The sequence below is a fragment of the Microtus oregoni genome, unplaced genomic scaffold (assembly GCF_018167655.1).
Source record: "Microtus oregoni isolate MIOR12 unplaced genomic scaffold, Mior012 000009F_ref0000495, whole genome shotgun sequence".
Lineage (NCBI taxonomy): Eukaryota > Metazoa > Chordata > Mammalia > Rodentia > Cricetidae > Microtus > Microtus oregoni.
In genome coordinates, this window is record NW_024543068.1 from 13,201,500 (window position 1) to 13,229,255 (window position 27,756).

Here is a 27,756-nt window from a genome sequence, read left to right on the forward strand (position 1 = left end):
TCCAGGAGAAGAAACTTGGGTGGGGCTGTCTTGATATGAAGGCCCCCTTTCTCCCTCGAGTGAGTTCGGGTCCCCTAAGTTCAAAAGGTGAATGGAGGACTGCAGGTGTGTTTTCGTCAGCATTTCTCACTCAACACTGAAAAACAACTGTGGTGTGTGCTGTGTCCCTCAAACATTACTAACAAACAAACATTTAATCTGATGTGTTTATATATTCACTAAATTAAAATGACTTCATTTGACTTCCTGTGTAGTCATCTCCTTCAGATTGCAAATTCCCCCGAAGGAACAACCAAGTGTGCCCAACCTGCTTAATACGTAGCGCTCCATGCATCAGACATGATTTCATGCTAAATAAATACATTTTCATGGAAGTGGTAATTGTTCCATAATGTGAATGCAAACATATGTTCTAAAACAATAGCACACTCATGCAGGGACAAAACCACACCTGCCTCTCCCGCGGTCTGTAATGCAGTGAAGGTCTATGTTGTTGCTGGCTTTGCTTATCTCAGTCTCCCAGCACCTTTTGATTAGTCCTGGTCTAGAAGGTGCTTGATAGATGCCAGTTGTAGAATATTCGTAAGATTTTGTCCAAAAGTCACATGCTTCTAGCTGGTAGGAAATGGTCCAGTGGTTAGAGTACTTTGCATGTAACTGTAAGGTCCAGCGTTCAGATCCCCAGAACTCACAGAAGTGCCAGCGAGGCCCAGCAGGCAAAGACAGAGGATCCCCAGAGCAAAGTGGCTATGAAAACTTTTAAGATTGGTTGAGAGACCCTCTCTCAATGAGTCAGGTTAAAAGGCATTTTAGGACAATTCCTAGCATCAACCTTGGGCCACCAACGCACATATGTGCCCACGCCAAAAGAAAAAAGACAAGTAGGAAAAGGGGGGAAATACATGTGTATGCATGCATGTGTGTGAGAGCGTGTGCATGTGTGTGTGCGTGTGCGTGTGTGTGCGTGTGCTAGAAAACTAAGCATGATGGCACACACTGTAGCCCTCGCCTTCTGGAAGCCGAAGCAGGACGATTGCAAGTTTGAGACAATTTAGAGCTGTCAAATGAGACCCTGTCCCTAAGAACAGAGAATACTAAAGTAATATGTTTAATTTTTTTTAATGGACATGTAATTCACTGTAGGCTGAGACTGCTCATTCATTTCTCAGCTGCCCAGACCCAAATAATCACACGGAAAATATATTAATTACAACACTCCTTATGCATATTCCTAGCTATCTCTTACATCTTAAATTAACCCATTTCTATGATTATGAGGCTATGCCTGGGTAAAGTTCCAGCATTGGTCCCCTTTGCCAACTACATGGCATCTCTCTGACTCCACCTGCTCTCTCTCTCTCTATGTCTCTGTTTGGATTTCTTGCCTGGCATTACTCTGCTAAGCCATTGGCCGAAACAGCTTTATTCATCAACCAATAAAAGCAACACATATACAGAAGGGCATCCCACATCGATTCACATATCAAAATCTAACATTATTTTATACGTTTGAGTGTCTTGCTTGCTTGTATGTATGTACACCAAATGCATACATGATGCCCTTGAATGTCAGAAGAGGGCATTGGATTCCCTAAAAATAGAGTAACGAATGATTATGAACCACCAGGTGGGTGCTGGGAAACAAACCCAGGTCCTCTACAAGAGTAATAGGTGCTTCTTACTGCTGAGCATCTCTCCAGCACAAATTCTAAACCAGGCAATGGTAGCATATGCCTTTAATCCCAGCACTTGGGAGGCAGAGGCAGGCGGACCTCTGTGATCTCTGTGAGGCCAGCCTGGTCTATGGAATGAGATCCAGGAAGGCTCCAAAGCAACACAGAGAAACCTGTCTTGAAAAACAAAGCAAATCAAAAAAGACAAAAACCAAATTTTGCTTATTATACAATCTAGCAGTTTTTAGAATATTTAAAATGTGTGTCACTATCCACATTTTCTGATCGTATAATTATTTTTTATCACTCTCTACCTATTAACAAGTACCTTTTCCAGCTCCTGGCAACCACCAATCTCCTTTTTGCCTGCATGGATTTGCTTTATACATTATCATAAATTATTATTATTATTATTAAAGAGTATATGCCGGGCGGTGGTGGCACACACCTTTAATCCCAGTACTTGGGAGGCAGAGACAGGCGGATCTCTGTGAGTTTGAGGCCAGATTGGTTTACAAGAGCTAGTCCCAGGACAGGCTCCAAAGCCACAGAGATACCCTGTATCAAAAAAACCAAAAAAAAAAAATTAACCCATTTTCATTTTTTTAAAATATATTTTACCATGAGGCTTGTGGCCTACTGGCAAGGTTCTAGCTGACAGCTCGCGTCTCTCCTCTCTGGTAGATCCATGGTGTCTCTCGACTCTGCCTTCTTTCTCCCAGCATTCAGTTTATTCCCCCCGACACACACCCTGCTTATCTCTACTCTGTCCTATCACAGGCCAACACAGCTTCCTTATTCATTAACCAATAAAAGCAACACATAGACAGAAGGACTTCCCACACCAAACCCTATCTCAAAAAAACAAAAACAAAACAAATCAACTTTTATTACTCAGAATTGAGTCAGGAATCCAGGCTCACTGTTAGTTGGATACCCCCATTAAAGGTCTCTGCAGTCAAACTGCCAACTAAGCTGTGGTCTTGTAAAAAGACACAGAAAGATCTGCTCCCAGGCTTTCTGACCTGACCTTCTATTCAGGAGCTGTTAGATTAACTGAAGGTCCAGTTTCCTGGTGACGAGCATCCTCTCTCAGCTCCACATGCACCTTCTCCATAAGACTCTGTTAGGCTCACGAGCGAGCCAGCCCCTGACTAAAACCATGCATATAGCTGCTGCTTCCCCACATCAAGTGGGAGGGGGGTGGAGGAAGGGAGAACATGGCAGGATGGATGCCTCTGACTTGTGTGAGCGCACCTGTGTGCTGAGGACTGAACCATTGCATGCGCCACTCATGTCCTCTATGTCTGAACTACTTTGCCAGTCTTTCTTCTGACATTAAAGGAATTTTATAATGTGTGATGATGTTCCATTTCCCCCACTTACTTTCTTAAATCGGACCTCAAATAAAAACCTTTTAGAATCAATATCATATAGGTGTAGCCACAGCGTCAACAGGGCTTGGGCAGCGTGCCAATCCACTACCACTGTAGCCTAAGGCAGTAGATCCAGCACCTTGACCTCCTTTTTGCTGGCCTGCCTGTGAGACGTCACTTTGGCTGGCAGTTACCGAGTTTGGACATTGCCCTTACTTCTATGTTGTACTTCCTTCAACTGCAGAAGAGCTGCCTATTACTTTTGTTTTTGTTTTTGACACAAGGTTTCTTTGTGTAGCCCTGGCTGTCCCAGAACTCATTGTGTAGACCAGGCTGGCCTTGAACTCAAAAATTCACTTACCTCTGCTTTCCGAGTCCTGGGGTTAAAGGCATATGCCACCACTGCCCAGCAAGTTACCTATGCTATGGCCTGCCCTACCCTGGCAGAACCTTTACACACTGAACTGTGGGGAAGTAGGGTGGAAATAGACCCAGGCCAGAACATCTCACACTCTCGGGTTCTTATCAGGAGCCCAGCAGTTCTTCAGGCATAAAGCCTTCTCAGATCATTCATGCCTGTGGTCCATTTTCAGAGCACAGATTACTATTCAGGAGAAACTTGTACATCTTTATAGTTTTGATTTTTTTTAAAAGATTTATTTATTTATTATGTATACAGTGTTCAGAAGCCTGTGTGCATACCTGCACCCCAGAAGAGGGCACCAGATCTCATTACAGATGGTTGTGAGCCACCATGTGGTTGCTGGGAATTGAACTCAGTATCTCTGGAAGAACAGTCAATGTTCTTAACCTCTGAGCCATCTCTCCAGCCCCTAGTTTTGATTTTTTAAGGGCTTGGACTTTCTGATCTCTTCAGTTAGCCATAATCACAAGATTAATGCATTTATTTTTGGATCTCAAATAATCTAGAGAAAAAGTTGAGATTTCGGGATGTACCCACGCTGGGTTTAATGGTGCACACATTTTGCTGAGAGGTAGAGGCAGATGAATCTCTATGAGCTTGAGGCCAACCTGGCCTATATAGTGAGTTCCAGTTCAGTCAAGGTGATACAATGAGAATCTGTCTTAAAACAAACAAACAAACAAACAAACCAACAAAAATGTATATCCCAAGAGAATGTCTGCAAAAGAAAAATTTTTAAAAATGAGAAAATGTCTCTTAATTCAACCCCAGTATTACAGAAAAGAAGGGAAAAGAGAAGTTGGATGTGGTGGCTCAGGGCTGGGCAGCGCGAGGTGTTTCCAGTTCCTTGGACTTCCATTCAAGGAACTGGAATAAATCCCACACAGATTGCCAAGTAGCATGGGAAATTTATCTAAAGCAACAGAATAAAGAAGATCAAGCACCACAAGGGGCAGCAGATACTCAAGGGCATCTTTTTATAAAGGCCAAGAGAAGGCGAGTTTAGTTGCTAATGGGTATAGTGAGTGCGGTTCTCTGTTTTGATTGATAGATTATAGGACTTTAAATCATTTTTCTACTGTGCATGGCCTTACCCATAATGTGTCAGATTTTATGCATACACTTAAGATATTGAATAAAATATTTTTCCTAAAAGTTCACACAAGGACACAGTTTTGTCTTACTGAATGTACATCCTAAACCAGATCAGGTTAGACCACTCCCCTGACATATACCATGTACTAGGATATGCTGGGAATATATCTGAATAGAAACAGTGTAACTTTAGTTGTCATTAGGGGCAAAGAAACTGACTATTGTTAGGAAGATTGTAGTCTGATGCAGGTAGGTGTGAAATTTTGCTGTGTGTGTGTGTGTGTGTGTGTGTGTGTGTGAATAGTATGTGCAGGTAAAGGAGCTAGGTTGCCACGTACGTTGTATAGAATCCAACCAAGCACAGTCCCAGAGAACTAAACTTATGCTTTTCTGCCTCACCTATAATCTTAAGCACTTGGGAGGCTAAGGCAAGAGGATATGAGTTTGACGGTAGCCCGGATTACATAATGAGATCCTATGTTTTGCTAGTTTGTTTGTTTGGCTTGGTTTTTTTTGTTGCTGTTGTTTTGTTTTGTTTGACAGTGTATCGCTGTCACCTTGGCTGGCCTGGAACTCTCAGTGTCTTTTAGACTAGCCTTAAACTCCCAAGACAGGTGATGACTTCATTTTTGTAGATTGTCACAAATGATCCTTCTATTTACTTAAATAAAATTATCTTTCTTAGGAGTTTTTTCTAAAGTATTAAATTTGCTGTCACGTGTTGATCACCTCTGAGCTTGACTATGTGTGTGGTTTCTATGGATAGACAACTGGGACTTTATTAATAATTAATAATGGACCATACTCATATAACTGATCCCTATTCTTATTATCAACCAAATGCTTATCCCTCCTTTTTTTTCTTCCCCTCTACCTCCTCTTCCCTCTTCTCTTCCTTTACACGGAAGAGTTTTATCTGAATATTTGTTTTATATTCCTAAACAATGAATCCCAGGATTCCTCCCTGGTGTCTCCCTTCTTTCTTTGTGCTCCACAATGCCAGCTGAGGTTGTCAATACAACGCAGCCAAACTGATGGATGAGAATGGATTTTTTTTCCTGCCATTTTCCCAGGGATTTGAGCTGTGCATTGAATCTGGGCTGAATCACTCCACATTTATTTAGCATTGCTGCAAGGTTCACAGCAATTTCCCCAACTCTGTGAGCATCGATGATCTCAGATCCACCAGCATGACTGTACCTCATCATCACAGTGTCTGATGTGACTTTGGAGCGCGGTCCAGTAAGTCTGACATTTGCCTTTCTACTTGGCATTGCTCATGCTCTTGAGAGTATGACAGCATCAGCCAGGACGTTCATGTGCACCATTACAGCAGCACAGAAAGGCAAGCAAAGAGCTTATTCACTATTCTGAGTCATCTTTCTTTCCACCCTCCTGGTTCTAGCGATGAACCTAGGGCCTTGCACATGCTAGGCAAGCTCTCTGCCCCTCAACCCACCTCCTACTCAGTCACTGTTGTTTAGTAATAAACATGATGCCAGATCGAAAATATCAAAAGCATAATGTAGAATAGAAAAGGCAAATTACAGGGACTGGGAAATGGCTCAATAATTAAGAGCACTGGCTGCTCTTTTATTTCTTTCTTTTTATTTTTTTTTTTTATTTTTTTGGGTTTTCAAGGCAGGGTTTCTCTGTGTAACAGCTCTAGATGTCCCAGAACTATCTCTGTAGACCAGGCTGGTCTCGAGCTCAGAGAGATCCTCCTGCCTCTACCTCCCGATTGCTGGGATTAAAGATAGGCACCGCCACTGCCTGGTATACTGGCTACTCTTGCAGAGGACCCAGGTTTGGTTCCCAACACCCACATGGTGTCTCACAACCATACCAACCCCAGTTCTCCCTCTCTCCTCCCTCCCCTTCTCCTGACCCCCACAACCTGTCCTCCATCCTACTCGTTCTTGTTCCCTTTTTTTTTTAAGACTTATTTATTAATTATGTATACAGGGTTCTGCCTGCATGTTTGCCTTCAGGCCAGAAGAGGGCACCAGATCTCATTACAGATGGTTGTGAGCCACCATGTGGTTGCTGGGAATTGAACTCAGGACCTCTAGAAGAGCAGTCAGTGCTCTTAACCTCTGAGCCATCTCTCCAGCCCCCTTGTTCTTGTTTTTAAAAGGCAAAAACTGCAATTGACGCATATACATAAAAGTTACTTAGGGCATCTGCAGTAAGCAAGCCTTGTTCACAGAAGCAGAGAGACAACAGGTCTCTAACAGGTCTTTTGGTTAGTTTGGATAAAGGTTTGTCTATTTTGTTGATTTTCTGGAAGAACCAACTCTTTGTCTCGTTGATTCTTTGTATTGTTTTCTTTATTTCTATTTTGTTGATTTTAGCTCTCACTTTGATTATTTCCTGCCATCTTCCTGGGTGAGTTTGCTTCTTTTTGTTCTTGAGTTTCCAAATGTTCTGTTAACTCACTAGTGTGGGATTTTTCCAGCTTCTTTATATAGGTGTTTAGTGCCATGAACTGGTGTAGGAGGTCCTTCTGTCTATATGTTGCTTTCAAATTGGTTAATAAAGGAACTGCTTTGGGCCTATAGCAGAGCTGTAGGGGAACAGAGCTAGGCGAAGAAAACAAAATTCTGGGAAGAAGAAGGCAGAGTCAGAGAGAGACGCCATGGATCCGTCACTAGAGATAGTTATGCTGAAACTTTGCTGGCAGGCCACGACCTCGTGGTGATATACAGATTAATGGAGATGGGTTAAATTAATATGTGAGAGTTAGCCAATAAAAAGTTAGAGCTAATGAGCCAAGCGGTAATTTAATTAATACAGTTTCTGTGTGATTATTTCAGGTGTAAGCTAGTTGGGTGGCCGGGAACAACAAGTAGCCCCCTCCCTGTAACAATGAACTTTTCTCATTGTTTTCATAAACTTGGGTATGTTGTGTGGTCATTTTCATTGAATTTTAGGAAGTCTTTAATTTCTTCCATGACCCATTGATGCTTCAGGTGAGCATTGTATAGTTTCCATGTATTTGTGGGCTTTCTGGAATTAGTGTTGCTTTTGAATTCTAATTTTAAGCTATGGTAATCTGATAAGATACATGGGGTTATTCTAATTTTTTTGTATCTGTTGAGGTTTGCTTTGTTATTGAGTATGTGGTCAATTTTAGAGAAGGATCCATGAGGTGCTGAGAGGAAGGTATATTCTTTTATGTTTGGATGGAATATTCTATAGATGTCTGTTAAGTCCATTTGAGTCATAACATCTATTAGTTCCCTTATTTCTCTGTTAATTTTCCATCTGACAGACCTGTCCGATGGTGAGAAGTCTCCCACTATTAGTGTGTGTGGTTTAATGTGTGATTTAAGTTTTAGAAGTGTTTCTTTTATATATGAGGGTGCCCTTGTATTCAGGGCATAGATGTTCAGTATTGAGATTTCCTCTTGATTGATTTTTCCTGTGACTAATATGAAATGTCCTTTTTTTGTCTCTTTTGATTGATTTTAATTTGAAGTCTATCTTGTTAGATATTAGGATAGCTATACCAGCTTGTTTCTTAGGTCCATTTGATTGAAAAGTTTTTTTTTTCCCAACCCTTTACACTGAGGCAAAGTCTGTTTTTGAGACTGAGGTGTGTTTCTTGTATGCAACAGAAAGATGGATTCTGTTTTCTTATCTAGTCTGTTAGCCTGTGCCTTTTTATAGATGAATTTGAATCCATTTATATTAAGAGGTATTAATGACCAGTGATTGCTAGCTCCTATTATTTTAGTTTTTATTGTGATGACGTCATTGTGTGTGTTTTTCCCTTCTTCGGGATTTGCTATAATGAGATCATCAATTGTCTGTGTTTTTATTGTTGTAGCCAACTTCCTTGGGTTGGCGTTTTCCTTCTAGTACTTTGTGTAGGGCTGTGTTTGTGGCTAGGTATTGGTTAAAGCTGGTTCTCCAGTGGGGATCACTGTGTCAAGCCTGCTCCTGTGGAGTTCACTGCCTAGGGCCTGCTCCAGCTGAGGTAGCTGGCTCAGACCTGTTCCCACAAATGTCCATGGCTTGGGCCTGGTCCCACAATGGACTCTGGTTAAGACCTACTCCCTCGGAGGTCCCAAACTTGCTCCTGGACCTGGAGAGGTCTATTGTTCAGCCTACTCCCTCAGTGATCACTCCCTTGTACCTGCTCCTGTGGAGTTTGCTGCCTCAGGCCTACTCTGATAGAGGTTGCTGCCTCAGGCCTGTTTCTGTAGATGTCCCTGGCCAGGGCCTGCATATATACAGAGGTTCCTGGCTTGGGCCCAGACCTGCAGAGGTCTCTGGCTCTGGCCTTTAGGAATTTATGGCTGGTTTGGTGACCAGTTTGCTCTAGGAATTTATGGCTGGTCTAAGTGACCAGAGACCAATTGACCTAATATAGTTTTAGCAATTAAAGTATTTTAGGAATACTTTCAGAATATGACATAACCATAGCTCAGCAGCTCCCTGCCATGCACATGATATTATGGGAACACATCAGAAGAGAGATGACCCTGACAAAGCAGGCACTGATGGAAGAGAGGATATGAAGACACAAAGAGCTCTCAGAGGAAATGGTGTCAGACTAAATAGGAAAGACATTAGGCAAAATTGGATTAGCAGTTACAGAAAGCAGGAGGAACGGGTTGCAGATGGGTGTTGGCTGAAGCTGGGTATCAAGGACAGCTGCTAGTTTAAGGTCAACCTGGTCTACATAATGAATTCTAGCCATCGTAGGCTACAGTGAGAACCTGTCTGAAAAACAACAATAGCTGACCTAGACTATGAGAACATTGCATATGCAAGTCTAGAGATAAAAGAAAACAGAGTGTGTTCTGGAAACTGAAATAAAGTTCAAAACAAGGAATTTGGACTCGATGGACGAAGGCACTTGTCACTAAAACTGACTACCTGAGCCTAAACCAGTCTTCTCCCTTAAACTCTTAATCTCAGGTCATCGTCATAACAGAGAAAAACTGCCTGCTGTGTACTTCAGAGTGTGTTCCCAAGACAGTCACCATCTCTGCCAGGAAACATTTTGCAGAACTCTTTCAAGTTATTATATTTTCCTTTTCAAAAACTATTATATTTTACCATGTTTCCTTATTATGTTTTTCTACTTTTTTTGGTTATACTTTGTTATTTTTGCTACTATATCTACCATAAAAGAATCATAAAACTTCATACTGCGGTAAATGAATGATACTCATTTACAAATGAATGAATGTGTGTTGCAGAGGTAGGAGGATCTTTGTGAGTCCGAGGCCAGCCTAGTCTACAGAGCGAGTTCCAGGACAGCCAGGGCTACACAGAGAAACCCTGTCTCAAAAAAACCATAAATAATCCGGGCAGTGTTGGCACACACCTTTAACCCCCAGCACTCAGGAGATAAGAGCCAGGCGGATCTCTGTGAATTTGAGGCCAGCCCTGATCTACAGGACTACAGGACAGGCTCCAAAGCTATAGAGAAACCCTGTTTCAAAAAACCAAAATCAAAAAAAAAAAAAGGGGGAAACAAAGTATATATAATGAAATTGGGATGGGTATAAGGTGCTTGCCTGTAAAATCCTAATAGCAGGTGTCTGAGGCAGGAGGATTGTGAATTTGTATCTGATTTCTAGGAGGAAGCACACAAAACTCTGTACTTTCCCAATAAAGGAGCTGTTTTTGTTGCTACTCTTGTTGCTATTATTATCTGGAGATATGTGTAAGACAAGGTCTAGCTATGTAACCCAAGCTGGTCTTGACCTAAAGAGCCTTCTGCCTTGGCTTCCTGAATGCGGGGGATACTAGGCAATAGCAGTCATTAGTCCCTTGAATCAGCCCTGAGTTTATGCTAAAACAATAAGGGCTCTCTCCATGGGGAGCTGGTTGTCCTTACCAACCACGTGATTAAGGGTTTGGAGCTCTGAACCAGTATGATCTCCAGGAATGGGAGGAAACCAGAGACTGAGTTACACAAGATGTTCAACGTCTACTCAGCTGTGCTTAGGTAATGAAAAGTTAGTCCCTCTGGGGAACTCACCAGCACCTACCTACCTACCATCTCATCTCCTGGGAGGGCTAAGGCAAGAGGCTCACCTGAGCCCAGAAGTCCAGAACTAGCCAGGGCAACAAACCAAAATCCCATTCTAAAATAAAACCCAAATAAACCCAATATGCAGTGGGAGGATGCAAAGATAGATATTTATCTTTCAAAAGTGAAGTTTTGGGAGCAGGAGAGATGACTCAATGGTCAAAGAGCACTTACTGTTCTTGCAGGGGTCTGGAGTTCAGTTCCCAGCACCTACAGTAGGTGGCTCACAAACACCTGTAACCCCAGTTCCAGGGATCCAACACCCTCTAGCCTCAATGGGCCACCTGAACACACGTGATACATATACATATAAACTCAAGCAGGCACATAGAGACATCATCATCATCAGAAGAAGAAGAAGAAGAAGAAGAACCTTTAAAAAAACAGGCAGATCATTTTTGTTTGTTTTTGGAGACAGAGTCTCCCTATGTAGCCTGGCTGGCCTGGAATTCAAAATGTAAACTAGGCTGGCCTTGAACTCACAGAGATCTGCCTGCCTCTGCCTCCTGAGTGCTGAATTTAAAGGTGTTCACCAACACACAACAAATTTTTTTTGAAAAACTAAAATCAACTTGATTAGCAAATCATTTTTTGACTAACCATATGCTATAGAATTTATAATAACCAACTAATAAATAATTGACTTAATAACATATAATGATACTTAACTTTATGAAGAGCAGAATAGCAATTATACATCATGACCAATAATTTCACATTCTGTTTCAGTGTTTATTATGACAAGAGATAGTTTTACAAAAGATGTAGAGATTATACATAGGTACAAAAATAGTCGAAGATTGAGACTGAAGAGAGGCTCAGCAGTTAAGAGTACTGGCTGCTCCTCCACATGGCCTGGGTTTGATTCCTAGCACCTACATGTCAGCTCACAACAGTCTGTAACTCCAGTTCTAGGTAACCCAATGCCATCTTCTGTCCTCTGTGGGCACAAGGCACTCACGTGGTACACAACCATACCAGCAGGCAGAACACCCATACACATAAAATAGTGAAAACCAGAAAATATCTAAAAATAGTTGAAGATTCTACCCAAATTATCACTTGAATGTCTCCTCAGAATGGTGCCCATAGTTGCTTACAAGGAAAAATGACTGAATCAGGAAATGCTCAAGAAGGGATTCAGAATATGCCACCCACAAATAAAATATTGATTATTTTGAGCTCAAGAAAACTGAGAACCAACCAGTCAGTTTAGGAAAAGCTCATTACCTCCCGCTCAACTCCCTGGATTGCTTTCCCTTTCTGGAGGAAATGGACATCCTATGAGCCAAGGTATCTGCACAACAGAGAGGGTTATTCGAGGCAGCATCTTCACCCGAGAGCTTTCCGCAGACATGAAGTGTGACCTTTGCTCGCCGTTCATTTTCTCCTGCAGCTTCCCAAAATTTCTCTCCAGCACCTCCCAGAAGCCCCAGACTGCTGCTTCTTCTGTAGCTGGAGATAATCACATAAGCCTCATGTGTCTGGCCTCTTTGACTAATTTTGGAGGAACTTTTGCGCTTATTTGCAAAACAAGACTTGTTTGGTTTTTTGTTTTGGGGTTTTGTTGTTATTCTCTGGTTTTTGTTTTGTTTTCTTGAGACAGGATTTTTCTGTGTGTCATTGGCTGTCCTGGAACTTGCTCAGTAGACCAGGCTGACCTCAAACTCACGGAGATCCACCTGACTCTGCCTCCTGAGTGCTGGGATTATAAGTGTGTGCTACCACTGCCCAGCATCTTAGGGTTTCTTTTGCTGTGGTAAAACACCATAAAACCATACCCATAAGTAACCTGGAAAAGAAAGAGTTTGTTTCGTGGCTTGTATTCCATCATTCAAGGATGTCAGTGCAGGAACCTGGAGGTGGGAAGTGATGCAGGGGCCATGGAGGGGTGCTGCTTACTGGCTTGCTCCTCTTGACTTGCTTAGCCTGCTTTCTTAGAACACCCAGGACCTCCTGTTCAGGAATTCACCACCTACAAGGAGCTGGGCCCTCCCACATCAATCATTAACCAAGAAAATGCCCTGCAGGGCTGGAGAGATGCCTCAGCGGTTAAGAGCACTGCCTGCTCTTCCAAAGGTCCTGTGTTCAATTCTCAGCAACCACAAGGTGGTTTACAACCATCTGTAATGAGATCTGGTGCCATCTTCTGGCCTGCGGGCATGCATGCAGGCGGAATACTGCGGGCGATGGTGGCGCACGCCTTTAATGCCAGCACTCGGGAGGCAGAGGCAGGTGGATCTCTGTGAGTTCGAGACCAGCCTGGTCTACAGAGCTAGTTCCAGGACAGGCTCCAAAGCCACAGAGAAACCCTGCCTCGAAAAACCAAAAAAAAAAAAAAAAAAAAAAAAAAAAGAAAGAAAAGAAAATGCCCTGCAGACTTGCCCATAGGCTAAACTCTATAGAGTCATTTTCTTGACTTAAGATTCCTTCTTCCCTGATGACTTTAGCTTGTGTCAAGTAGACAGAGCTATTCAGCACAGGGATGGAGCAAACAGAAAAAGATAGCCAGAACGACATCTAAAATACAACCTGTGCAAAAGTCCTTGGCAGTGATTGAAGGTTACTCTCAGGAAGAACCTTCTCTGAAGCCTCTGTGTTCAGAAACAGGATTGCCAAGAAGCCACTTCCTGAATGCTGTGGAAGAAAAACCAAATGACAAATACATAACCAAAGAGGACCAGTGCATAAATACAGATGTGAGCCTTTTATTGTTTTGCTTTGCTTTCTGTGTGTGCTGGAGGCTCCTTACTGAGTAGGTTTTTTTTTTTTTTTTAGTTTTTTCGAGACAGGGTTTCTCTGTAGCTTTGGAGCCTGTCCTGGCACTAGCTCTTGTAGACCAGGCTAGCCTCGAACTCACAGAGATCCACCTGCCTCTGCCTCCCGAGTGCTGGGATTAAAGGCGTGCGCCACCACCGCCCGGCACTGAGTAGGTTTCTAAGAGTTTTTATTCTGCCTTTCTGCTGGGGGCCAGCTGCTTGCTGACCAGATGGACAAGTCCATGGAGCCTGGGAAAGCTGCTGGTTCTGGTGGGTGCTACACGGACTGGATGCAGTGCCGACATCAGGAAGAGCATTGGTGATGGCATCTCAGACCACCCTTACAGTCATGGCCTGGTGGCTGAAATGGACCGCAATTCCTGAACAGTGGCAGCTGCCACGGGCAAGAAGAAAATTGCCAGGCTATCAAAGATCAAGCCCTTTGTGAAAGTGCATCGCTCCAATCATCCCGTGTCCACAGTGCTGTCCTCTGTGGACATCCCCTTGGACACAACTGCAATCAACAAGGACATCTTACAGGTATGTGATTAAAGGTGTGTACCACCATCGCCCAGCTGGGATCACACTCTTAGAGAATAATTGACTCCCGTCCCCTAGCAACCATCAGCTCTCAATATCTCTTCAGCTGGGGGTGGGGCCCCATGCACCCTTCTGTCACCTACGCTGCAAAGTTTACTGGCTCGGTAGCGGGAAGGCAGCCACAGCTGCTGTAAGTTCAATGAGTGTAATAATCCTGTCTAGTCCAGAGGACACCCTTTTGCCCCAGCCCTCCTCAACCTCTAAGTTCTTACCCCTCTGCAGTGATTTCTGAGCTTTGTGGGGAGGATGTGATATAAATATTCCATTTACGGCTGAGAACTCCACAAACACTTGTTCTCTGCACTCTGACCAGGTGTCTCTGTATTAACCACTGTCCATTACACCAAGATGCTTCTCTGAGGGCACTGAGAGCTGCACTAATCTACGGGCCTGGAGATACCTATTTAGACTGCAGTTTGGTACTATGTCTATTTATCAGAATAGTAGCTGGACAGATTTACAGTACCAGACACAACTTCCCTCCTTCAGGCCTTAAGACCAATCAGAAAGCAGTTGGTGCTGCTTTCTGGTGTGGTGGCGCACGCCTTTAATCCCAGCACTCAGAAGCCAAAGGCAGGTGGATCTCTGTGAGTCTGAGCCCAGCCTGGACTGCAGAGAGAGTTCCAGGACAGCTGGGGCTACACAGAGAAACCCTGTCTCGAAAAACCAAAGAAAAAAAAGCAGTTGGTTATCTTTATCATCTTCATGTTGCTATTGCACCAGTGGGCATATCTTGCATACGACTGTAATTGTAGCTTGCAGGATTCATAGCTGGGTCAGACTGTTGAAGACTTTTCTCCCCCACCAGCCTGCATAGCATCTTCCAGGACTATGAAGTTAGTCAGGAAGGAGGAAGCTCCAGGTCAGTACCTGCTTGATTTTTCTAAGTCCTATGTTTTTTGAGTAAAATAAAAATAATTATATTTGCTTATTTTATTTTTGGGTGTGTAGACACACAAGCCATACATAACACATGTGTGGAAGTCACAGAACAACTTGTATGAATCAGTTCTCTCCTCCTATCACGTGGTTCCAGGGATTAAACTCAGGTCATTAGGTATGGAAGCAAGTGGGCAACCAACTCAAGAAAGGTTATTTGTAAACAGAGACTGTGCTTTCGTTTCGGGCTGCCCAGACCCGAATAATCACACAGAAACTACATTAATTACAACGCTGTTTAGCCAATGGCTCAGGCATATTCCTAGCTAGCTCTTACATCTTAAATTAACCCATTTCTATTAACCTGTGTATCACCATGAGGCTGTGGTTTACCGGTCATGTTTTGGCATTTTTCTCCTTTGGCAGCTACATGGCATCTGCTTAACTCTGCCTACTCTCTGTATCTCTGTTTGGATTTCCTGCCTGGCTTTATTCTGCTAAACGATTGGCTAAAACAAGTTATTCATCAACCAATAAAAGTAACACATATACAGAAGGACATCCCACATCAGCTAAATTTATCTGTCTGCCTGCCTGTCTGTCTGTCTATCTACCTATTGTTTTTTTCAAGACAGGATCTCTCTGTGTAGCCCTGGATGTCCTGGAACTTGATCTACAAACTATGCTGGCCTCAAATCCAGAGATCTGCCTGCCTCTGCCTCTATGCTGGGATTAAAGACGTGCGCCACCCACCACACCCTTCTGAGAGATGACTTTTTATGGACAGCTGTGCAGGATTATAATTAGAGGACACAGGGAGGTGATCTTTTTTTTTAATGATTTATTTATTTTTATTTCCTGTTCATTGGTTTTGCCTGTCTAAGGGTGTTGGATCCCTTGGAACTGGAGTTACAGACAGTTGTGAGCTGCCATGTGAGTATTGGGGATTGAACCCAGTTTCTCTGAAAGAGCAGTCAGTGCTCTTAACCACTGAGCCATCTCTCCAGCCCCGCAGGGAGGTAATCCTTGATAGCAAACTGGGTAGCAAAAGGTTCACTTGTTCAGGTTCTTCCTTGTATCTCTGTCTCCAGAGACAAGGGAAAGAGAGAGCACATGCCCTTCTGGGGGAGGGGCGCAGGGTGGAAAGGAAGCCAGTCGTCTTACAGGCTACTCTAGGGGTGCAAGGTGAGGGACAGGGACAGTGGCCTTCCAAGGAACCATATCTAGAGGTGATGTTTCCCACATCCCATCACCTCTGTTATTTGTAATCTCCAAGTAGGTTTTGCTGCTCAGATCTTTCTTACCAGAGCTTGTGGCTGAGGGGCCGTATTGTTATTGTCAGAGGTCGCGCGTGCGCACGTGTGTGTGTGTGTGTGTGTGTGTGTGTGTGTGTGTGTGCATGCTATTAAGCAAACTTATCGGCAGTTCTGATGATGTGGTCCCAGAGGGAGAAAGGAAAGCTTTCCAGGCTCAGGACACCTGCAATATTGCTGTGTGCAATCAAAAGCATCATTTTCTCAAGGGGTCTCCTAGCAACAGAGGCTTCACACTGATGTTGTCAGATCCTCCCCAGCCCATTGACTCAGTGCAACAAGGAAAAGCCAAGAGAGAGAGAGCAGTGGCAGCTGAGGTGGAGGCTGTCCTTCAGCCCCAGCTGCTGTTACCACTTAGGGTCCCCATGAGACAAAGGAAGGAGCCACTGCAGGCAGGGTGCCTGGATGGAACTCGAATGATTAATTTATGGCCCTCTAGCCAACATTTTATATTTCCCATCAAGCAGGAGGTTTATGTTTTATTGCCCTAGAGAAGGGTTGTGAAAGGCAAAATGTCTTTTTGGTTCTTATTAACCAAGTTCTGGGAGGATATAGATCAAGGAACAGAAAGGGAAGGGGCTCAAGGGGGTTAAGTTAGAATGGCGTCCAGTCTTGGTTTCCAGGCCCGGAACAAAGATGTCCCCAGAACTGAGCTTCTCAGCCATCAGAAGTGTGATCGCAGTAAGGGCATGGGTGTCAGAAGGACATCTCCAGCTTGGACTCGGGAAGATCGTGGAATCTTTGCCTGATTCCAAGATTCCCAGGTAGGAAGCACCAAGAATGTCTGGTTACGTACTCTACTGGCCTGGCAGAGTGGGCTCAGAGGCAGCAGCCCCTGGTACGGAAAACAGTCCCGACTGTGGGCTCAGAGCTTACTCTCCGAGGTTCAGAGAACAATTGTCTTCATCTGGCTTCATTGGGACTATATCTCCCTGAACACATCCACCACCTGCCACACAGACACACATATAGACACATACACACACACGCACACACAGAGACACACACACCAGACACACACACACTCACAGGTGCGCCAAGAGTGAGGCTTGCCTACAGGAAGGTCCTGAGTGATGTTGAGAGGCAGCATGAAGCAGCAGCTGGACTGCCCCGCAGGCCTCACGTTTGTTGCTGCTCCGTGCCCCCCACCCCACCCCTCTCTTGGGTGTGACCAGCTTCTGTACCTGCATTCCTCAGGCTCCCCCTGAGGCTTGCTAGGGTCCTTCCTAAAGGAAGACCTTGCACTCACATCCTTAGGTCACATCATCTGGGGGAGGGGACAATACTCTACACGCAGCTGTAAGCCCTAGAGCAGAGCAGGCTCTGGCAGTGTTTGCTAGGAAGTCCTGATTGAAAGCCTGGATTCAAGGCTTTCAATTTCTGCTTTTCTGATGGTGGGGATGGGTCCCAGGTCCTCGCAAGTGCTTCACCATTGAGCTAAACTCCCACCCCTTCAGTAATAGTACGTCCCGTACAGTCATCCCCGTAGAACAAATGTTTACGTATCAGATGCTGCTGATGAAGATAAAGAGAGGCCCATGAATATGACCCAAATACTTCTGAGCCCCCATTTCCTTCCGTAAGATCTGCGCTATTGTATCGTGATCAAAAGCAGCGCGGCCCTATCTCCAGCAGTCTTGCAAGCAGCTAGGCTTTTCTTCAATACCTGAGTCAACTGGGAAAGAAGCTACGCAAAGTTCTCTGGCCCCGTAGTTTCACCCACAAGGCTTTGCTTACACCTGTCTGCAGAGCTTCAGTCTCCAACCCCTGCGGGCTCTTGGTACACTACTGTCCCCACCCTGCCCCCTACTCTGGCTCACTCCTGGCGGCTTCTCACAGACCAAGAGTTTCCTCAAGACGTTGGGAATGGGAAGACACAGGTGGAAATTGAACAAACCGGCTTTCTCCCAGGAATCAGGTGTCCTCTCAGGGAGAGGCCGGAAGAACACGTCTGCAGCTCAGCTGCCCTCACTGCGCCAGTCCCACACGTAGGGAGGTACTTTAAGGGGGGCTGCTACAGGCCTTCCAGCCCATTAGGACAATCTTCATGTGGGTCTCTCAAGCGGGAGGCGGTGTGACCGGCCCCCGCTTCTCTCTCTGCCCTGGCACGGCTGTGTTCACGCTTCTCATGTACCTCCCATTACCGCTGTCCAGACTTAAGATCCAGCCTAGTAAAAACAGGGCTTCTCAAGTTGGCGGATCTCTAGTCCCTTTGCCATTTTGTTCCTTCTGGCATCAACGCTTGATAAAAGTCGATGCGGCTGACGGAGTGCCAGAGCGCCGTCTTTCTCCGCTAACGGGGGAGAGTAGGAGGAAAGTAAAAGCAGGCTGCGAGCAGCAAACGCTGTCGTTCTCAGACAGCCGTGCGCGTTTGGGGCTCCGAAAAGGATACCCTAAGTCAGGTACTTTGGCATATTGAGTACTTTGAAATTAACAAAACAAAACAAAAACAAAACTCAGGGTAGGAGATGTATGTGCCAGGTTCAACACACACACACACACACATACACACACACACACACACGCACGCACACACGCACACACACATGCATGCATGCATACACAAAAATGTTTTTTTAAATATTTATTTATTTGTTATGTATACAATATTCTATCTGTGTGTATGTCTGCAGGCCAGAAGAGGGCATGCAGATGGTTGTGAGCCACCATGTGGTTGCCGGGAATTGAAGTCAGGACCTTTGGAAGAGCAGGCAATGTTTTTAACCACTGAGCCATCTCTCCAGCTCCACAAAAATGTTTTAAGATTAAAGAAATAGCCACACACTCTTTTTTTTTTAAATATGGAACGCTTCACGAATTTGCATGTCATCCTTGCGCAGGGGCCATGCTAATCTTCTCTGTATCGTTCCAATTTTAGTATATGTGCTGCCGAAGCGAGCCCACATACACTCTTAATCCCAGCACTCGGGAGACTGAAGACGGCGGATCTCTGTGAGTTTGTAGGCAGCCTGCTGTATATAACAAGTCCCAGGCTAGCCAGGGTGACATAGTGAACCCCTGTCTATAAATAAATAAATAAATAAATGAATAAATAAATAAAAGACAAGTGCTGGAGAGATGGCTCAGAGGTTAAAAGCACTGACTGCTCTTTCGGAGGTCCTGAGTTCAATTCCCAACAACCACACGGTGGCTCACAACCATCAGTAATGAGATCTGGTGCCCTCTTCTGGCATGCAGGAATACATGGGAGGCTGAATACTGTGTACATAATAAATAAATAAATCTTAAAAAAAAACAACAAAATGATATTTTAAAAAAGGTAGGTTAATCGTTGCCTGCTTTCTGACCCTGGATGCCTTGTGACCAGTCTTTCCTCGTGGTGGCCTGCATCCTCTCAGACGATAAGCCAGGACAGACTCTCTGCCCTTTAATTTGCTTTTTGTTGTGTATTTGGGCACAACGACAACAAAGGAACCAACACAGGGAAGTGGTGCTAAGAGGAAGCTCCAGAACAGCTGCAGCACTAAGACTCATGGTGTGGTTCACAGCCTCCGTTTTGCTAGAGGGCTATGGGAACTGTTGGACTCTGTGAACAGAACTGGACTGTCCACTCAGGAGAGTTTAGAAGGCCAGACTTCGGGGAGAAACATGGATGCTGGAAGCCCAGATCATACATTTTCAGAGTGACAAGAACTCTCTTGGGAGCTGGGCTAGGGATCATTCATCTTAGATTCTGAAAAAGAAATGAGACTCCATTCTGCCAGTGTCCTGAGAACTTAAGTGAGGACATGTTCAAAGTAATGGGCTAGACTTTGAAGATGGCTGTCTTACAAGGTGCCTGCTCCCTACCCTAGGACTTAAATTTAATTCCTAGAACTCAAGTTAAAAAGTCAGACATCATGGACACCTGTGTGATCCTGCTGGGGAGGTAAGGCTTGCTGGCCAGTCAGCTTAGCTGGTGGGCTCCGTGCCAATGAGAGATGCTCTCTCAAAAAGCAAGGTTAGGACTGGAGAAGCCACTTAGGAGAAACACCTGCCACCAGGCCTGAACTCCACCCCCAGAACCCACACGATGAAAGGAGGGAGTTGACCCCAAAGTTGTGTCTTATCTCCACATGCATGCACTAGCGTGTCTGGGATCCCAGTGTAGCCCCAAGCCTTTCTCAGGGTGAGTTTTTAAGCACTAAATCATATCCTGGGTTGACACACCTCAATTGGCAGGAACAGTTAGTCAGAAGTGGAACTATAGAAGCCAAAAAGCCAGGCTAGAACATTTAGAGCCTTTCCCAGAACTGTGGACTTGGGTGGATTACGCCTTTGTTTTCGTTTTGGCAGGTGGTGTTGTCTACATGCTGAGTTTTACGGCCTGAATGATAGGTCCATTGTGGAGTCAGTTGTTCTGAGGGCTGGCAGCCTGTTAGTAACAATCCCACAGCAGTATCAAAGAGGCAGAAGCATTTTTTTTTCACATATAGTAGAAATGTTGATGTCACGGTGCACATCAAAATGGCAGTGGTGTTGCATGACTTTAGTCCCAGCACTTGGGAGGCAGAGGCAGGCAGATATCTCTCAAGTCAAGGCCAGCCTGGTCTACAGGACAAATTCCAGGACAGCCAGAGCTACACAGAAAAACCCTGTCCTGAAAAACGCAAAAAAAAATATAAAAAGAAAGAAAGAAAATAAATAAATTTTGATGTCATATTTCAAAAAATATTCAAATCTGAGGAGAAAACATACAAACTTTAAAATGGTCTCAGAACTCAACGCCTCTCATATTCTCCTGACCCTTCCCTATCTCTCACCTCTCTTTCTCTGACTTAGGGGAGTCTTTTAGAAAGAGCATAGTTGTCCTGAACCCTCTCTGTAATTTCACCAAATGGCAAGATTCACTTTAGGGAAAGGAGCTTGCAGTTGACAGGGACCCAGAGGCACCTGTTCTTGGGCTGTTGTCTAGACCCCTAGGTATAATTCGTTCTTTCTCAGAAACCATCTGCACTGCCCACTTCCCCTCTCCCACGTGGGGAGAAGAGAAGCTTCAGTTTCATCCCTGTGAACTGTCCATGCACACAATAAATAAATGTGTGCATTTCCCCCTGTCAATCTGTTTATTCTATACTCTTTATGTTTCATCAGCTTCAGTGATCAGATCTTCAGACAGCAGAAAGGAAGATCCCTCACCCCAGTACTTGCTTTAACAGAGCGAGTTCCAGGACAGGCTCCAAGAAGCTACAGAAAAACCCTGTCTCAAAAAACCAAAAAAACAGTCGGATGGTGGTGGCGCATGCCTTTTAATCCCAGCACTCAGGAGGTGGATCTCTGTGAGTTTGAGGCCAGCCTGCTCTACAAGAGTTAGTTCCAGGACAGGCTCCAAAGCTACGGGGGGAAAAAAACCAAAACAACAACAACAACAACAAAAACAAAAAATTCCCACTGTACACATTATTTAGTATCTACACGATTTTTCCTGCTAACTTTGTGTCTGTGAGATTGAAGCGACTTGCTGGCTCTAACTGTGACACATTTATTTCCACTGTTGTATTGTATTCCACGGATGAAAGCCCTACCGTGTATTTTTCCACTCCATCCTTGATACTAGGATTGTTTCTAGTTCAAGTCCATGATGAGCTGCCAAGAACATTCTTGCAGATCAGTCCCGGGACACATGTGCTCTCTTCTGGGCCGATGACCTAGTGTGACTTCGCTCTAATCCAGGCTTAGTGCATGTATGCTTCTTCTGTATCTCCTCTTTCAAAACTAGCTCTCTGGAGAGGACCATGAGTCCACCCGTGCTAAGGGATACATGGTCAAGAGGATTAATATGTATCCTGTTCCATTTAACTATGAAAGGAGATCAAGTGGATTAATTGCTAATTGTAGGATTAAGTATTTGGAGGCTGATTCGGGGAGAGATTCCAAAGCTGACCCTGGCTGGGGACAATAAAAACATCTTATAATGGTAAAACGAACCAAGAAAACAAAACAAAACAAAACAAAAAAACAAAACCAAAGCATGTAAACAACACGTCAGCCAAGGGCTGTGTTCTCTTTGAAAGGTCACCAACTCGGCCTAAGGAGTGAGGTCCCCTCTTCAAGGGTCAGGTAGCAGCCAATGGAGTTGCTGGAGTGCTGCGGTGTGGTTTGAATACGCCAAGTCCTCCACAGTTAGTCCCCAGCTGGTGGTGACAGACTGGGACACTGTGGAACCTGTGAGGGGCAGGGCCTGGCTGGAGGAAGTGACTGTCTGGGGGGTGAGTCTTGAGGTCTGATGGCAAGGCCCCACTTTCTGGTGATACAATGTGACTGCCTTCCCTTCTTACCGCCCCCATTGCCTGGTCCCCGTCATGGTTGACTCTGGTTCCTCCAGCTATTACATCCGAATTAACCCTTCCTCCTTTACATTGCTTCTTGGCAAGTATTTTATCACAGAAATGAAACAGTTGGAAAAACAGAAAAGCCCTTGCAGGACAGGCACTGCCTCACGAGCCCCACCTGTATCAGTCACATGACACATTCTGTCTCACACACCCCAGCTTCTTTTCTTTCTGTAAAATCGACTCGGCGATAGCTCTTGGTTTCAGAACTAAAATGAGGAACGGCTGTGTCCCATTTTGTACCATCCTTGCCATTCAGTAAGTGCTTGAATGTCATTAGACATGCTTTTACTTTTTTATTTTTACTCGAAACTGAGCATGGGCACTTGCGGAGTCCAGATGCTGTAGACTGGCTGCTGAAGGTTCTCCCAAGGCCCACATATTAAAGGCTTGGTCTCCAGACTGATGGTACTGAGAAGCGGTGAAACTTTAGGAGCCCTTTTGACAGGTCTCTGGGTCACTGGGGTAGGGCCTTGAAGGGAATTGTGGGAGTTACTTTTTGGCTTCTCAGACACGAGTATGCAGTTAGCCTTTATCATGTGTTCCCCACCACGGCCATCAGCATTCCCATCAGAGACCTAACAGCAATAGGCCTGCCCAGTCACAGCCTGGGGCCTCTGTAGCCATAAACCAAAGTGAGTTATCTCAGGCATTTTGTCACTGACAGAAGGAGGACCAACCTGATGGCTAGACTGAGGACTGGGGTAGCACTCACTGGTGCTCCTGGAGAATCTTTTTTAAGAAGAAAGGGGAGATTGGAAGGCAGAGTAGTGGGAGGGTGCCAGTGGAGAACAAGGCTGCTGGATAAATGACCTGCTCTCCTATGTGTTGACCGGAAAGTTCTAGGTGGTTTCTACGCAGTTCTTTCAAACGTCTCCAAGGAGATCTAGCCATTTGTTTACAGTGACAACCATTGCCAGGACACAGTCTTTGTTGCTTCTTATTCCTTCCCTGTATCACTCTGCCCTCCTCTCACGTGTGTGTGTGTGTGTGTGTGTGTGTGTGTGTGTGTGTGTGGTGCTTGGGATAAGGACCAGGGATGCCATCCTCAGCCCAGAAATTAGGATTCTTTTTTCCCCCAGCAGAACTTCTCAAAAACTGGCAGAGTCAAGATAGCAAAAGAGACCGGAGAGATGGCTCTGTGATTAAGAGTGTATGCTGCTCCTGCAGGATCCACGCTCCGTTCTGAGCACCCACAGAAAGTGGCTCACAGCCACCTAAAACTCAGCTCCAGGGGGATCCAAGGCTTCTGGCCTCCACCAGTGCCTACATCATGTACACACACCCATCCATAAGGTACACATACACAAAATTAATCATAATAAAATAAATGTTTTGGCTGGGTGTTATGGCTCATGCCTTTAATTCCAGTACTTGGGAAGCAGAGGCAGGTGGATCACTGAGTTCAAGGCCAGCCTGGTCTGTAAAGGGAATTAGTTCCAGGACAGCCAGGGCTACACAGAGAAACCCTGTCTCAAAATCAACAACAATGCCAGGCGGTGGTGTGCATGCTGTTAATCCCAGAACTATGGAGGCAGAGGCAGGAAGATCTCTGTGAGTTCAAGGCCAGGCTGGTCGAAGGAGCTAGTTCCAGGACAGAATCCAAAGCTACACAGAGAAACCCTGTCTTGAAAACTAAAACACAACAACAACAACAACAAAACCAACAAAAAAACCCAAAAACAAATGAACAAATACAACAGCAACAAAGATGTTTAATTATTTATATATTTGTGTAACCCTGTCTCAAAAAATTTAAAAAAAAAACAAAGAAAACAAAAAATAAAAACAACAACAAAGACAAATTTTTAAATCATATTTATTATGTGTCTATTTATTTATTTGTGTGTGGGTCGGGAAACAAAGAAAACACAAAATAAAAACGACAACAACAAAGACAAATTTTTAAATCATACTTATTATGTATCTATTTATTTATTTGTGTGTGTGTCGGGGAGCACCACGGTACTCATGTGGTGGTCAGAGGACACTTTACAGGAATCACCTCTCTCCTTCCACCACATAGAATATAAAAATGTAGATTCCAAAAATAAGAATGTAGAAATAAAGAAATATAAAGTTATAAGCCTAGGAGAATGAGAACAGACTGTCAGCAGCTTTCTCGGCAGCTTGAGGATTAACTATTAACAGTGGGCTATCTCGCTTTACAACTCATAGCTCTATTACGAGGCCAAAGCATCTCTGAGAGCTAGCCTATGGATATGAGCTGAGTTAACTTTTAGGGGATAGATATGTGAACTCTGGGTTACGCATTATCCCTGCTATGTGAAACTGGCAGCATCAAAGGGGAGACCACAGGGCTTCAGTAAACACCACCTGAAAGTACCAAGAAAGACAATAGATTAAGTACAAACACTAGTTTAACTGAGAAACTCTGTTCATGGGGATTGTAAAGTAGGGCAATCTGTATCTGAGTTTTACCTTGAGATTGTAAAAATTTCTTTGTTTAGACCTATGCATGGTGTCCCTACTATAAAAAGGTGGATTCAGAAACCAGCCTGGGCCACAGCCTTACACAGACCATCTCTGGCTGTGGTCTCAGCTAGCTGATAAGCTTTTTGTGCCCCATGGAGATTTTTTATTTTATTTTTTATTTTTTCCTGGATTCCGGGTTCTGGAATAAAGTTTGCTTCTGGTTTATTGACTTCGGTGGTCTGTCCCCATCTTTGCACAACCCCCTGGACCCAATAGGTAATACATGTCTTTACCTGCTGAGCCATCGTTATTTCATATTTTCTTTTTTACTTTCACTCTTCTTAAAAACACAGCTACATGCTGGGATATAGTGGCGCACGCCTTTAATCCCAGTACTTGGGAGGCAGAGGCAGGCCAATCTTTGTGAGTTCGAGACCAACCTGGTCTACAGAGCTAGTTCCAGAACAGTTAAGGCTGTTACACACAGAAACCCTATCTTGAAAAACAAAACAAAAAAGACATGCTGTAGCCTGTCTCCTGTAGCCCAGGCTGGCCTGAATTTGGTACATGGTTGAGGATAACCTTGAACTCCTGCTCCTCCTGCTTCCTCCTTTCAAGGAATGTGCCACTACCTCTGATTTGAGGAAAAGTCTTTTAATGTATAAAATGTAAAAATGATAAAATAAATATTATAACTGACTTCATAGTAAAGTATGTCTACGAGGGCATCAACACAGCCTTCTAGAATACCTAGAACCCAGAAACAGTGTACAGGTTCGACAAGGAGGAAATGGTTCATTATGGTCCATTTCCCCATTTCTACCGTGCTGTGTCAGACACTTTTTTTGGTTTATCGAGACAGGGTTTCTCTGTAGCTTTGGAGCCTGTCCTGGAACTCCCTTTGTAGACCAGGCTGTCCTCGAAATCACAGAGATCCCCCTGCCTCTGCCTCCCAAGTGCTGGGATTAAAGGAGTGCACCACCACCACCCAGCCAGACACTTTTTGAAAGCACGAAGGAGCCAGCGGGACGGCTCCATGGGTAAGTGCTTGCTGCCAGGCCTGACCACCTAAGCTCGGTCCCTAGGACCCACATGGGAGAAGGAGAGGACCAACTCCCACAACTGTCTTCTGCCTCCATGGTGTGCCTTGGCATTCCCACACACAGTGAATACCGGCTGGGAAGTCTCAGTTCTTAACGGCTGGAGTTCTATCTGCAGACCTCCCATAAAGCCAGAGGAGAAAGCCAGCTGTGCCAGGCTGCCTCTGACCTCCGGATTTACACACACCCCATTCACACTTAAAAAAAATAGAAATTTGTTAATATGACTGGCTTGTGTTTTGCAGTTTTAAGAATGTGTAAGGGAGCTGGGAAGATGACTCAGTGGTTAAGAGTGCTGGCTGCCCTTTCAGAGGACCTGGGTTCAACTCCCAGCACCCACATGGCAGCCCACAACTGTCTGTCACTACAGTTCTGACAATCTTCGTGGGTACCAGGCACGCACATGGTGCACAGACATACATGCGTGCAAACACTTGTACACACAAAATAGATCTAAAATATTAAAAAGGAGTGTGTATGTAAGGTATGAAGGCAGAGGACGGAGGGGACCAGTGGCAGGAGACATGAGCGGGTAACGGGGTGGACGTGAGCAAGGTGCAATGACATGAGGGACGATGAAACCCGAGGTTTTGTTCATTGGAAATTAGGAGGTTGTTTTGAAATGCAAAGGACAAAAAATAGACAGGCACAGACTGACAAAAGACCCCCATTTTGGTATAAAGAGGCCATTCATGGGGTCTTGTGAGGTTTTCAACGGGGTCAATAAGTTATTAGGAAAAAAAACAGTACTTTCCAATCACTACAATGTAGAAGTGTGAGGAGAGCATTAAAAGAGTCAGTGTTTTCTACGTATTTTCTACGTATGAAAACGTGTGTTTAGAAAGTGGGTAGGGAGGGGCTGAAGAGATGGCTCAGTGGTTAAGAGCACTGACTGCTTTTTCGGGGAAACCGGGGTCAATTCCCAGCACCCACATGGCAGCTCACTACTGTCTGTAACTCCAGGATCCAACACCCTTAAACAGACTTACATGCAGGCAAAACACCAATGCACATAAAATAAAAATAAGTAAAAAATAAACATTATAAATAAAGAATATTTTTTAAAAGGAGAAGGAAGAAAGAAAGTGGGTAGGGAACAGGTTAGTTGCTTCGCGGCATGAACGGTTTTTAGTAACGACTCCAGTCTTTCCAAACGTCGTCGCTAAGTTCTCAAATACCATCTCTCCAGGGTCCCTATCCTTGAAGAACGGCGTGCCTAGAGCCTGCAGTTTCTCCAGTTGTCCAGAAGGGGGCAGAGGCAACATGAATGGTTCACTCTGGCAAAGCTCCCCTTGACTTGAAATTTTAGGGCTGAGCCGCGCCTGCTTCTCCACCATGTAGGGGCTGTTTATTTTCTAAGCTGTTCTGTAGATTCAAGCGTGTGATTTTGGCTGTTATAAAATGCTGGCCATGCATTTGAACTCACAGTAAAGACTTGAGTTACTTTCTTGTCGCTGAAGGATAATATGCTCACTGCAATTTTTTTTTTTTTTTGGAAAAATCATACAATGAAAAAAAATAGTGTTATTCCCTTAAGAAAACACTAATGTGGCCAGGCATGGAGTATACAGCTGTAATCCTAGCCCTGGGAAGCTGAGGGAGGAAGATATGACCCAGGTGGAGTGAACTCAAGACCAGTCTGGGCTAGATAGTTCAGCCTCATCCTCACGCGGGGGGAGGGGGGGGGGGAGCGAGGGGGAAGGAGGGAGGGAGGGAG

General features: G+C 44.6%; 1 non-coding gene across 1 annotated transcript; it reads right to left on the minus strand.

Annotated features, from left to right (window-relative positions):
• Window positions 1–18,966: 18,966 nt before the first annotated feature.
• On the minus strand, window positions 18,967–19,073 carry LOC121452643. Its single transcript, XR_005974887.1, has one exon. It is a non-coding gene; the product is annotated as a U6 spliceosomal RNA (small nuclear RNA).
• Window positions 19,074–27,756: the final 8,683 nt, after the last annotated feature.